This window comes from Carassius auratus, chromosome 18, assembly GCF_003368295.1.
Source record: "Carassius auratus strain Wakin chromosome 18, ASM336829v1, whole genome shotgun sequence".
Classification (NCBI taxonomy): domain Eukaryota; kingdom Metazoa; phylum Chordata; class Actinopteri; order Cypriniformes; family Cyprinidae; genus Carassius; species Carassius auratus.
Genome location: NC_039260.1, coordinates 4,431,312 through 4,443,989, shown reverse-complemented (window position 1 = coordinate 4,443,989; position 12,678 = coordinate 4,431,312). Strand labels below are relative to the sequence as shown.

The window sequence follows — 12,678 nt, the reverse complement described above, 5'->3', positions numbered from 1 at the left end:
TTAAATCTTATTTCCCTCATTTGTTGTAAATACATTATATTTGCCTCAGGGCATTACTGAATGACGGACAGCTTACAGAGAAAGGAAAAGCAGACCTTTACTTGAACTCTACGAATAGTTTTCATATGACAGTTTGGGCAGTCCTTTGGCCTCAATTTAAACGCCCAATCACACGGCACAAAAGCAGACACATACTGCCGATGTCATAACGATGCTATCTCAAATTTCATTTCTAATCCTCAACAACTGTTTCCTACACTCTATAAGTCTGACTTAAGGCAGTTTTATATATATATCCACATGAAGGTTATCATCATCATCTATGGACTGTTGGTAGAGGCAACTGAAAAGGATATCAAGTATCGCCACATTGTTGGACAGAGGAAAGAGTACAGATAAAAAGCTTTCAATTGTTCTGCAGACTTTTAAAAGGGTGAAACTCTGTATTTAGTCATGTTTATTTGAGCCAAGTCCATGTTTAATGATAAATTTTTAAGCCCCCTTCTCATCTTTAAAGGAGGAAAGGTTTTAACTTTCATACCTGCACTTAGCTCAGAGAGAACCAGGTGCATATCTAATGACAGAGAGCAGAAAGAGAGCGGTGAAGAAATTCCTCTCTGCCAACATTCCCAAACCTCATTATATGCCCGGAATACCTGACACTGTCTGTCTGTCTGTGAGTGACAGGTTTAGGGAATTGTGGGTAACTCAATACATCCTGAGAGGAACCTCCATAGCCGTAATGGAGAGCAGACAAAGTGCTCAGCTAATGTCTCCTGTCAATTAGCTGTGTTTTGAGTGAACAGACTAAAAACTGTACTGTTATCCACACATAGGTGAAGAGGGGGTAGATGGTGTAAGGTTTAGGGCTTTTGAAGGAAGGATAAGGATGAGGTGTTTGACATTGTTCTAAGTTTTTATCAAGAGTGTTCAGGTGTGTAAGGACGCTGACCGGAGCCCTTTGAGGGAGACAAGGCTGAACATAACATTTCAGTCAATCATTTTAAGATACAGACATTCACACACTAAAAACATTATCAATAAAAAACAGGAACTTATGTAATACTATTGGTGTGTTCATGAGGCCTTTTTTAGTGGCTCTGCTCAGGTAAGTTTGAAATTAGTTTGAGAACACTCTGTGTAAGATGGATTCGTTTTTAGCAATGAGCATTGTCCAAGTAACTTGTGCTACATGGCTAACCAGTTTAAGTTATTTTAGATTTAGTCCGAGAGTTTTCTGTCCCTCCATTGAAAGTGTATGTACGGTATACTATCCATGTCCAGAAAGGTAATAAAAACATCATCAAAGTAGTCCATGTGACATCAGAGGGTCAGTTAGAATTTCTTGAAGCATCGAAAATACATTTTGGTCCAAAAAGAACAAACACTACGACTTTATTCAGCATTGTCTTCTCTTCCGGGTCTGTTGTGAGCGCGTTCACTGCAGTGTAGTGATATCCAGTTCGTGAACGAATCATTAGATTTAACCGGTTCTTCTTAGTTTCACCAAATCGAACTGAATCGTTTGAAATGGTTCGCGTCTCCAATAAGCATTAATCCACAAATTACTTAAGCTATTAACTTTTTTTAATGTGGCTGACAATCCCTCTGAGTCAAAGTAAACTTAAATCCCGCAGTAATTCATTTACTCAAATAGTACACTGACTGAACTGCTGTGAAGAGAGAACTAAAGATGAACACCGAGCTGAGCCAGATAACAAACGAAAGACTGACTCGTTCTCGAGTGTTTAAGAAGATGGATTAGTTTTTAGCAATGTGCATTGTCAAATACGATCGCTTACTCTTCATCAAAGAAGTGAACACTAAACTTTCTATGAAACTGAGCTTCTTCAACTAGCTTTGTGTAACAGTCCACTATTGAATTGGCTCACTAAATGGTATTTCAAATTGTTAGGTGTGCCATTAATTTTCTAAACAAGATGATTTTCGTATGGTGGAAGATTACACTGAAGAGCAACACAGAGAAAACCTAAATAATATAGACATGGGCCAACCACACCCTGGCAACCACCTAGCAATGCCACAGCAACCACTTGATGGCTACTTTTACACATCAAGCATCACTTTTTCTTTATAAAAACAAACAACAACAAAAAAAACTGCACTATGGCACAGTCTTCTGCCTTCTTAATGAGTCAAGAAACCTAGAATTTAAAAGAATCATGGTTGGTTTGTCTTACTGGCTCATATACTGCTAATGTAGTGAGGAGAGACAGTGAGGCGAGTCAGACAGAGAGGAAATGTACGAGGGAGAGACATAAGTCTAAGAAATCAGTAGCACTTCTGTGCTAGAGCCTTTTAACACCCAGGTGGCACTATGCTCCTAGAACGTACAGTAAACACACTTAGACACGGACTCACACACACACACACACACACAGCAACTAAAATCCATCACTCTGCCACTTACTGCCCCACTTTGATTTTTCAGCAGAGCAAATTCAGCTCCCCACCCTCTGTGGTATCATGTTTTCCTTTCCAAATAAATGTCAGAGGTCCAGCTTGCAGAGTTAAGCAAAGCAAAACATTATATTGAGAATATAAATACAACTATACTTTATTGCATGTGTGCCTACGCAAAACAGCTACACTCATGTTTTACCATTAAATTACATTTTTTAATATTGTTTTCAATTTAGATATATGAACTGCTAATATGTATTTTAATCAATACTTAATAAGAAACACGCACATTCATATAGTCTGTAAAGAGTGTATACGACATCTGTGGCTTATGACTGAGACTTTCTCCTGGTCTCACCCCATAAAACCGCAGGGTGCATGAGCGATAGTTTCCATAAAGTCTGTGTGCATCACAGAGAGGTATTATCCAGCCCGTTAACACGGTACAAATGCCACTTGGAAGAAAAAGAGCCCCCTCTCATACACTCAAGTACTACATTCAGGCTTGCTTTCGTCCTCTTACTCTACTGAGGAAGCGCAGAGTCGAGAGTTAATGCCAATCCAAGCTCAGCTGTTGGCGTGCATGTGTGAGGAGGACCAGAGGCTGACTGAGAATCTCCCATCTTTCATTCCCCTTGACAGACACCACAGACACGCTTTTACTCCCATCATACATTCCTCACCAGCAAATCTGGCCAGCCATTTGGAAACAAACCTTATCTGTTTTATAACCTTATTAATCTTTTCCTTAATTTAAAGCTGCCTATGAAATAAAAATGGGAGTTTAAAGGCTTAAATCCATGTTTTGAGGCCTTCAGTATGCTAGAAAGTTGATACAAATGAGCAGATATCCAGAGCACACTTAAAACTTAGAGAAACTTGTAAACAAAACCTATTGATAGCCCACTCGGTTTCCGCGGGTCTTAAAAAAAAGTCTTAAAATTGCACAGGAAAGTCTTAATTTTGATTTCAAGAGATCTTAAATTTGGCGCAAAAAGATCAGGAATGCGATATGGCTGAATGTCATGATTAAACTTCAAAAGGCTAAAGTTATGATTTCATTAAATAAACATGAGCACTGCACCTTCAAAGTCCCTGCAGTGCTGTTTTGTGTTCTGCTGTTACCAGGGATACCAAATGCTCCACCTGCTGGCAGGGAATGAATGAGCATTTTCAATAAAACTTATTTTGTTCAGCGCTCAGACTAATGCAAAAATCGACCCATGTTTTAAACCTGCAAACACGCAGAGCTTTAAATGTGAACTGGTGGATCGATAAGAAGACAATGCATTATAGAAATCTAAAAATTATAGGGGTGTGCAATGTGCAAATAAATTATGCGCAAATAATATCGCAATTGTTGTTTTAACTATGTGCGATTTGATATTATGCAGTATATTGCAAAAAGCAAACAAAACGCCTACAGAGTACGCGCATATGATACGTGATGAAGCAGTTTAGACTAGGGCGCGTACATGCTCATTTATAATGTGTTCTTTCACTGCGTGAATCAGTCTATTAAAATGTATTTAGAATTATCACATACTCCAAGATATAGGGCAGAAAATCTGTATATTTATATCATTTCATATAGTTAAAATCACACAAAGAGTGATGTTTTTTTCTCCAAGAGTCAGCATGATTTCAAATGTGATATTGATTTTATAGAACAGTTCAGTAAACAATGAGTTTATTATATTAAGAGACTTAACTTATTTCCTGTTTTTGCTCTATTTCTTCAACAAAAATAATCATTTTTTTATGATTTCAAACATAAGTTTTCAATGTTCTATGTTTAAAATATCAAAACATTATTTATGCATCAAAAGTTGAAGTATTCCATGTCCCTCAGAGCTGAATTAAACAGTGTGTAAATGCATCTAAATTACACTTTTAATGCTGCTTCTGTGTTTCCTCTGCATTGCAAAGATCAATTTTGTTGATACTGATTAAATTTTCTTGGTAATGCAGGAATTTGACAGGAATTTTGCAGGAATTTGACTCAAAAGATGGTGCACACTTTTAGAAAAAATGGCTTAAAGGTAAAAATGGCCATAAAACTAGTTTGAAATTATTAATTTCTATTATTGCTGTGAACTTTTTCAATAATAAAAAAGCACAATTAGAGATAAGATATCAGCACAATAGGACACTCTATAGCAAAATATCATGTAATTACCGTTATCGATCAAATCCCAGAAAATTATCGAGATATCATTTTTGTCGATATTGCTCTTATTTATATTATTTAATACAACATTTTATTGATAATATTTTTTTAAATCAATATAACAATTAATACTTCTGACTCTCAAAGGCTGAAATGTAAAGTTTAGCATTTTATAAAACGTTTTGTTTTTGTGAAAACTTGTATCTGATCTGTAAATTATGCTTTTTACAGTAATTTTACAGTTTAATATAGACATTGCCCAACCCCCGCTCATATGGTATTAATTTTATTTGTGCAGGACTTAAAAAGGTCTTAAAACTGAGCTTAAAAATCCTGCAGAAACCCTGCCCACTGTGCCAAATGATACACTGAGCCTTTGTTGTCCTCCGCACACTTAATAATGCCACATACTCTGTCCTGGAACCTGCAGCAGTATGCACTTTTCTGAAACTTAAAATTACATCATACGCCCCTCACAAGTCCCATTCCTCTAATACCACCTGCCACTGACTAGAAATGGCAAAATCAAATCACAATTCACAGCACTGAATAAAACCTAGGGCAAAACTACATTGGGGGCAGGGGCGAAAATTGCTATTTAACTGCTATTGTTTTTATTAAAATATTAATTATAAATAAATAAAAAAACATTTAAATATATTTATTATTGTAAATGTAAATAAAATAAATATATTTATAATAAAATAATAATTTAAATAAAAAAGGGTAATATATAATCATTTTATTTTATTATATATTATTAAATTATGAAATGATTAATTAAAACTAAAATATGTAAATAAAATATAGTGTTAATAGAAAAAAGCAAGCATGAATGTTGATAAATGGATGTGTGCTTTTGCAAAGGTGCCGTTATACAATAGCTTCATGCACTTCTTTAAGTCAAACATTTTATTTAAACTAACTTGCCACTGGCATATAAGTGTATAATGAAGTGCATCTTCTGAAATTAAACGTTTCCTAATATCACCTAAAAATGAGTGGAGAGGAGAAAAGGGGAGAGCCACGCAATAACATAATAATTGCAAATATTTATCCTCATGAGAGCAGCAATTCATTTTACACACTGGTGTCTTTATCATTTAGAGCAGACATGCCATTTTAGTGCTGGTGGCTTTAATATGAACGTAATAATAATCTAATCTTATATCTATCGAATGACTATCGCTTTCGACTCTAAGTTAGTCCGTCAAAATCAGAAGACACAAACTGTCATTCATTTTTTTGATCAACATCGAACAATGAAATACAATGAAATGCTTTAATGTTAATAATAAACGGGTACCTGCGAGATCCGGTGTCTGTAACGTTAGTTATTTTCTGGGAGTCTGAGGCGCAGTTTACACTTCAGGGTCCGTTATTATCCAAAGTCATGCTTGAAATGTCTGCAAGACGTGTCCACTGTTCCCAAACTAAGCTCTCTTCAACTTAATAAGGGGAGACACGTGAAACGAAAACAAATAAAAAGACTAATGAACTGTTCTCTGAGTGTGACTGGACTCTGAGTTTGGCTGAGGTATCCGCATCTGTGGAGCTCGTGGCTGCTGGCTGGCTGGCTCGAGCTGAGAGCGCCAATTAGCGCCTCGTGCACAGACGGGAGGGCGGGGAGCGCGAGAAAGCAGCGCACGCTTCAACATACTCATACGTCTCCTGTGAGTTGGAGATACTGACGTTTGTGCTGACAATTTTAACCGATTAAACAAAGTTTCTTTTATTTAAAAAAAAAAAAAAAACTATTCGATTTGAATAAAATCCTGACTGAAGGATACATTTTCCCTACTTGAAAATAAAACAACCCAATAATTAAGTCAAAATAGGTTGATGAATCGCGACTATTTCAAGAAGCCTCGATTGATGTAAAATGATGATGATGATGTCTGATGAGCACTGGCAAACGTTTATAATGTAGCCTACTATAACATTTATAACAATTTATATGGCCCATTGAATCCTTAAATCTGATTGGCTGACGAATGTTCTATGGCAGGGATCCTCAAATCTGGCCCGCATGATCCACTTTCCTGCAGAGCTTAGCTCTAACCCTAATCAAACACACCTGAGCATGCTACTGTAATCAATCACAGGTAGGTGCGTTTGATCAGGGTTGGAGCTAAACTCTGCAGCGTATTGGGCCTCCAGGGCAAGATCTGAGGAACCCTTTTCTAAGGTGTGCAATTAAGTAAAGCGAATGTAGTTTCAGGCAGGTTTTGACCACATTACATGCCCATATCACTTCACCAAATGATTTCAGTTATTTCAAAGGTCCTTACAGCCTTAAACATCAAAATAACCAAAGGCCACTGACCAAAATAAACACATATAGTAAACAAAAGGCTAAAAACAACAGATGAGTCTTTTTGGCCCAAAATTACGTTTAGCTGTACGAATGTACATACTTAGCTACATACACTATTGAGGATGCACAGACACAAGAGAGGCAATTCACACTCTTAAATCTTTCTTTCTATAATAACTTAGTTGTTAACTGCATTAGTCTTCTATCAACAGCTCAAGCCTCTGTTACTAGGTCTAAAATGACATTTTGGAATTAGCAACGGAGGCGTTTGATGATTAAGAAAAGAATCCCTCACAACAGCATTTTAAGTATAAAAACTAGACAAATGCTTTGAAATCTGACTGATGTCTTTATGTAAAATCCTTACTGGAGTACTTTATGAACTGCACCCCAACATTAAGTAAAAAATTGAGTCCAGTCCATTGAATTATTAGAAAATAATGCTTTTATACCTCGGGTGTGCATTTATTTTCTAATAATTCAATAGCCCATCAATTATTCCTTACATATACACTATAAGGGTACTTCCTTTTTTTTTTTTTTTTTTTTTTTTTTTTTGTTAATGGCTATCGTTAACCTTTTTGTTATAGTTTTAAAACCATTTGAGGGTGAATAAATGAAAGAATGACAGAATTTTCACTTTTGGGTGAAATATTTCTAAAAGTAGCCTATATCATATTTTACGCTTTAGAATTCTTCACCGATTTGGAAAATTAATGGGAAAAATCATTCTGGATCCAAAGCCCCCAAAAAAGTGGTCTCTACTGCAATGTATATTAAAGGCATGGTACAGGTCTCAAAATGAGTCATTTCTCTCATGGTTAAAACGTCATTAATGACATTTATTTTTGCAGTGACTAATGTAGTTCTTTATGAATACTGACATATACAATAAATTCAGAAGCCTGTTACTGTACAGAATGTGGTGTACAATTCAGTCATTGTATGAGACTTTGGCCGGCAAGACTGCAAGAGTGGGAGAGAGAGAGAGAGAGCACTGAGAAATGACATCCTTCAATTGATGTGATTTTTCACTTCCAGATTTGGAGTAGCATTACATACATGAGGTTGAAACTGAGCTCTTCTATACTTTCCCCTTCCCATGAATTCATCAAGACATACTGCACTCAAAGAGCTTCAGAAAGTGAATCTACTGTAAACGCAGCTGCCCTTCTGGGTATATTAATCAAATCATAAAGCCTTCTTGTTGGAGATTGTAACATGTGGTTGTATTATTTGGCAAAATAAACTGTAAGCAACTGAAATATTGTGATTAATCTGGAAACTCCTAAAAACCAAGGGCAAGAATGCTTACTGACCTTTTTGGGATGTGCTGTGGATAAAATGCAGGACAGTCTGTGTAAAAACAACTGGGTGTTGTTGAGAAAAGTGACTTGCTGTCTCACAATGCTGCCAAGACGTATGTAGTGGAATATTCCCCTGGAAAGAACTTATGAGAGTTGTCTATAGTTGTATATCTGGGTGTGAGTGTTTGTGTGTGAGAGAGATACATGCATTGTAAGTGTGCGAGTGCTACAGTAAGACATTTTCTGTCAAATTTTAGTCAGAATTTAGACAAATGTTGTGTTTTTTGTTTTTCATTATTTATAAATATGACTTGACCATAATATTAGTTATAGTTATTTTAATACCCCAAGTTAAATAAAAACTGAAGAAATGTTTAAGGTGTTTTAATTTATATTCTTTATGGTTCTAGTTTAAGTTAAAAGGTCATTAAACTAGATATCTTTTTTTTTTTTAAAAAAATACTAGATACATTTTCAAAGCTCAGGAGGCTAAGTGGAGTTCTGAATAATATTTATTTGCATTATTAAGAAATAAAAACAAACATGACTGCGGTGACACAACTGTGGACAGCATAGCACAGATGACTGAAATGTAACAAAATTGATTGCAGATTGTGATATTTAATCTTGCCAAATCGTTTTTTTTTTTAGTTGTTGTTGTTGTTGTTATTTGTTTTTTTGTTTGTTTGTTTGTTTGTTTTGGGGGGGGGGGGGTTGTTGAGATATGATTTTCTTACTCTCAATAGAGAAAATCATAGAATTGGGAGTCTCAATTTGAACTTAATTTAATCTAACTGATGTTTAAGAGAAAGCCATTAATGGTTCCATTAAGAACTTTTATCATCCATGAAACCTTTCCATTACACAAAAGGCTCTTTATAGTGAAAAAAAGGTTTTTCAGATTCAATGTCCTTCACTCTAAGAAAAAAATATTCTTTGAAACCAATTTTGGAAACTTTTTAGGAGTGTAAATAAAAACATTGAGCCTTTAAATGTGTAATCTAGGAAGCGCGGTACATGTTTTTGAAATTCTGATGTAAAACAGTCTTCATTTACCAACAGCAAGCCAACTGAGCTTCCATCCATCCTAAGCCAGAGTGCTGAGAGAAATCTGTGAGTAATTTCTGCACTAATCTGTAGTAGAGATCTACTGCGCTGAGGGCCCAGAGCCAACACACTACACCAAGGGACCTTTCAGTTCCCGTTCCCTACACAGAACAACTTATTAGTGCAAAGAGAGACAAAGAGTTATTAGCCAATCATGCCATTAGTTCAGTCTATGAGCCGGCCTCTGGCTGAGCACTCCCACAATGCAACATGCCATGCTATCCAGGCTTATCAAAGATTAGGATAACTATCAATAATGAAATCACGCTAGTCACTTGAGAAATTGTGGGGGGTTTATTAACCATGAAGGTCTACTGAGGGTTTGGGAATGGGTGGCGATGCATGCCACACACAGATCTTCTGTATAAAACAAAACACATGAATGTTCCTTAAAAGAGAGTGAAAATAATAGTATGGTTTGATGCTAAATTGATAATCGAAGATCTAATAATGAAAAGAGATCCCATCTTCTTGCATGTTATAATTGGATTGGTCGATTATGTAAAATGCCTGCTTGCTCACTATTGGTCAAATAGGTTTCCAGTCATTATTAACAGGAAAAAGAAAGAAAAAAAGACACATTTTGCTTTGGACATTTTAGGCAATTTATAAAATCTGACCAGAACATGTAATGGAAATATTAAGAAAACATATTATTTATTCTATTTTTATGTTATATGGGCATTTCTTGGTCAATATTTTGTACTGTTACAAGGAGGTATATATATATATATATATATATATATATATATATATATATATATATATATATATATATATATATATATATATATATATATATATATATATATATATATATATATATCAAACACTGCCCCATGACTCATTATTTGCACACTATATATGCATGTAAGATGTTTATATAGTCTTTTCCCCTGCTGTAAATACTGTCTTTGTCTATGAATTAACTCACTGCTAAGTCATTTGGATATATTATAAGGAGTTTATTTGTACTATGACATAAAGAACCAGACTTGACTGAAGCCTTTTTTCTGTATGACACTAAGATGGAAATGCAGATTAGTTGGAAAGATTAGTGAATTTATCAGCATTATAGAAGCCATTTATAAACATTTTACCATTTTTTTTTATCTCAATACTTGAAGATTTCTGGACTCTGAACAATTTAAAGTACTTTTCCCTGGAAGTTGTGAACTATGTTTGTGTGCCTGTGCATGTGAGGAGAGAGTCATTTTACAGTGTAAACAAGGACATTGTGATGTCAAACTGAGTTTAGTCAAAACCCAGACATTTTTGGCAATTTAGAAATTTCGGGCAGGATGTGTCCAGGAAAAAGAGGTACTGTACAGTATGAGTCCTTCAGAAATACACGGGCAAACATTATTACACATTCTTCCTCATACTCCCCATGAGACTGAAGGGGGATTTCAGCATTCTTCACGACTGGACCGGACCATTTTAATGCATTCCATCCATCCAGAAGCAAAATTTACGCCCTGCACTAATTCTCACCAACAACCATCAGAACAATTTTCCATCTTGATCAGAACATTAAAGTTTCTTTGTTTAATTTTGCCGGTTCAGATCCCCGAGCAGTCATACCCTCGTCTGTGGCACTGCACTAAAAACAATCACTGTTTTCACAAAGCAGGCAGAAAGATGCCCTGATATCCGCTGTTTGTGTTTTTCCGACGCACAGTATACAGGTTGTTTTCCAACCAGCCCTGAGTGAATTCGTTGTAAATAAACAGTGTGGCAGTCTACATAGTCTCACTCTTCCATAGGAAAACACTTAAAGGGAAAAATCTATTTAACCACAATTGCACTGAAAACATGTAATCAGCCAAGCAAAGTTTTCTCTTATTCTGTAATGTGTTTATTTACCCCTCACTTTTTCACGAATGGCAAGTGTCTGTGCATAGGATTATTTATTTTTCTTATTTACCAGACAGCTTGATTCTTTGGTGCGGCTGAGCTTTTTTTTGCAGAGTTGAAAAATACAAGGTACATAAACAGACCATATAGTACAGTGACATTCAGAGGTGTGTCTGCTCTGGTTGACATCATTCTAGAACAGATAAACAACTGAAATACATCTATGTGTGAGTGTTTATCTTTGAAAAGAGGACGGCGCACGAAAGTAATGGAAAGCATATATGTTTTGACAGCAGCTTAAGATGAGGTCTGGCTGAAATATAAATCTGAATTCCACATACCAACTCTGTTTATTTGTTTACAGTGTGTAACAGTATAATCCACATACAATGGCATGTCGATATCTGTCAGGAAACCAGTTTCCTCTGAGCTTCACTTAAAAAAAAAAAATTACAATTATATATAATATATTAGAATTGTTTCTCCTAGACAAATAGTTCAACATTTCAGTATGCACTCTATAATCAAACTCTTCCAAAACCAAATGATCCACATTGACTTTGCAGTATAACTCTGTATTCTTACTCTATGTCAACAACTATCTCATTTGTTCCTATCTTTATTTCTCCTTAGGAATATTAAATCTAAGACAGAGCTGATGAAACATAACTGCGAGTCTTGAGTCTCCTGAGCTGTGAGAGAACAACCTGAGAACAATAAAATTTTCCTTTCTGTCTATTTGCAGCTTTGAAAATATCAAATGTAACTTGAGCTGAATAAATCAAATACTTCAGTGAGTCTGAGAGATTTTTATAGAGAGCCCAGTGTGAGATGTCTGGGTGCAGGTGGAGCAAAAATTATGGTTTTTTTAGGGGAAAAGAAGAAAGGGAGAACTATGGTGGATGGAACGGACAAAATGGGACAGCAGAAGGCAGATCACATGCTTCTGACCTGCAGAGGATGTTTGGGAAACAGTTTCAGAGAAAATGTGTTTAAAGTGTAATGTCAGTAAACTAGTGGACACACTCTTGCTTGTGCCTCGACAATGGGGGGCATTTGTGTTTGTGTGTGTGTGTGTGTGTGTGTGTGTGTGTATGTGTGTGTGTCACTAAAAGATGTCAGTAAAAGCTGTAAGGTGCATATGGTGCAAGTGTTAAAAACGTGTTTAGCTTTACATCACTATGACCTACAACAACCATACACCAGCTTTCACGTGACTCATGTGTAAAAGGTAAAAATGAATGCCTTCACATTAATAACAATATGTTAACAAGAAGGGAGATGAGCTGCATGCAATGCATCATCTATGGGCAAACTATTCCATGTTTCACATGGAAAGGATTAACCAGATACTGCAGGTACAATGTTGGCTCTGATACTTTAAATATATGCTTGGGGTGTTTAGAAAGATCCTAATATAAACTGACAGGAACTACCCACTGGTTCAGTCTACAGTCATTTATTTGCATTGAATTCTGCTTTAAGCCTGTATTCAG

At 35.8% G+C, this 12,678-nt stretch overlaps 1 protein-coding gene across 3 annotated transcripts in view; it reads right to left on the bottom strand.

Moving 5' to 3' along the window:
* Positions 1 to 6,228, bottom strand: part of sema3d (sema domain, immunoglobulin domain (Ig), short basic domain, secreted, (semaphorin) 3D) — a 39,841-nt gene extending 33,613 nt beyond the window's left edge. The window contains exon 1 of one of the 3 annotated variants that reach the window (XM_026287178.1): positions 5,901 to 6,228. The gene's annotated coding sequence lies outside the window, so the exon portion shown is untranslated. The remainder of the gene's footprint in view (positions 1 to 5,900) is intronic. The other 2 variants (XM_026287177.1, XM_026287176.1) reach the window with 2 other exon arrangements.
* Positions 6,229 to 12,678: the final 6,450 nt, after the last annotated feature.